Below are 2,163 nucleotides of genomic sequence, written 5' to 3'. Positions count from 1 at the left end.
GTGGTCATTATCTCCATCAGTTTCCAATTGGCATCAAAATCCTAATACAACAAAATACATAAGCATGTGAGTCCAACTGAATTGAAAAGGATTGAAGCACATACTTATAGTTAGACTGGTGCTTGTGAAATCAGGCTTAAAAAACTAGAACTGCATGCATTCGACCACTCCCATTTCAATGAGCAGAGTCAGACATCAAGGGTTGCAAGTAACTCCAGCCCTAAAACAATATCAGGTACTTGTTCAGAGTCCAACATGCCTGTGTGAGACACTGGCTCTCTTGCAGCTAAAATGGGGGATTTCCCTTGAGGTGAATGGGAACACCTGAGCACATAGCCAGCTCTGGAGAAAATTGGATGAGAGGATCAGCAGAGATGCTGAGGGGGTGAGGGCATGCTAGCCATCTCAGCAGCACTGAAAAAGTTAAGAGTGGAGAGAGGAAGACTGTAGAACCTACTGTTTTGATAGAGGGTGAGGAGAGTTGCAGCATATTTCCGAGATTTCATAGACTTAAGGGGCTAGAAGGGACCTCATGAGATCATCGAATCTAGCCCCCCTGCCATAGGTGTTTTCTCCTCTTGCATACACTTTTGAATGCTTATTATTTATCCCAGATGTATCAGGACCCACTGTGCTGGACAAACCCTGAGTGGTCGAATGCATGCAGTTCTAGTTTTTTAAGCCTGATTTTGCAAACACCGGTTTAACTATAAACATGTGCTTCAATCCTTTTGACTTGCCACTTATCTTGAAATGCCAGCTCCCTATCTGCTTCCATCCTTTTGACTTCAGTTGGACACACATGCTAAAGGCCTACACAGTCTCAGGCCTATGCATTCTTCCTCTCCAGTGCAAAAGCAGAGGTTATGGAAAGCCTTATTTACACCGACATAACACAATGATTCCCCCGTTTGCTGTGCTCTCCTGTCTCTCATGTTGAATTCGGTCATGCAAGGTGTCTCATGTCTAGGTCTTGGCTTAGCTCCTTTTTCTGTTTAATGAGAGTCTCTGACAACTCTGTCCCGCTTTGCCTGTGCCATGCTTTTGTCCCCCCCCATCCTGGGGAGCTTTGTATTTCATCCCCACGACAATGCTGTCGAGCCAGCAGCTTCGTGTCCCCTTGTGCTTCATCCCATGCAGGCTGGCTTCTTCCTGTAAAGTCATGCTTTGCCATTGGGACTGTGCAGCCTACTTCGGTTGACTGATTTTAGCATTAGCGGTTTAATCTATGCAACAAGTGACTTGTTATGCTGTCCTGGGTTTGGGATTGAACAGGTGCCATTTTAAAGTGGCTGAGCTAAAAGCTGCTAGGGGGTTACACTTGAAGCTTGGGTAAGGGGGAGCAGGTGTTATCTGGAAGGAAATAGTGGGAAAACTACTGATGCAGTTTAGTGCAGGGCATAAAAAGACTTGAAGTGTCAAGGCTCCTCTGCAGTCTGGTGAAGAAACTGCTGGAGGTTGAACCCTGAATTCCCCAGCTGCCTAGGGAGAGCTGGCTGTACAAACTAGGGCATCACAGCTTATATGTAAGCAATCAACTCCTTATGGTCTGCAATTGATTCTCAGGCTAATATTTGCAAGAAAGTGCTTTTATTTAAGAGACGATCTGTAGTCTTACCCTTTATTGAAACAGAAAGGGTTCATACCAGGACCCCATTAAAATCAGGGCTAAAACTCCTCCTCAGTACAAGAGGTGCAGCTCACTGTGGTGAACAAACCACCACCAGTTCAGGGATTGCTGGAAGCACTGGGCTGATTAACATGGCTCTTCAGTGTGAAATGATCCTGGAATATCTCAGTGAGGTGCCTGTGCTGGAGGATGGCAGGCAAAACAGCTATGCAGCAGGGAGAAAGTCAACTTAATTAAATATATACTTTGATTTTATCCTTAAAAAAAGGCGATGCATGACAAAATAAAGGGGTAAGACCAGTAATTAGCAAGGGGCTTAATAGCAGTGATATTAAGCCTGCCTCTGAAATGAGACCTGGCCTGGGTGGCATACAAAAGCAGGGGGTAGAAGAGGCCAGAAAGCTAGATTAATACCTTATGGCCTCACATAGTATTCATAGTTTTTCATAGATTTCATAGACATTAGGGCTGGAAGGGACCTCGGGAGATCATCGAGTCCAGCCCCCTGCCCAAAGGGCAGGAAGTCAGCTGGG

This window comes from Crocodylus porosus, unplaced genomic scaffold, assembly GCF_001723895.1.
Source record: "Crocodylus porosus isolate Cpor-Errol unplaced genomic scaffold, CroPor_comp1, whole genome shotgun sequence".
Classification (NCBI taxonomy): Eukaryota; Metazoa; Chordata; order Crocodylia; family Crocodylidae; genus Crocodylus; species Crocodylus porosus.
Note: the sequence above shows the minus strand (reverse complement) of the source record.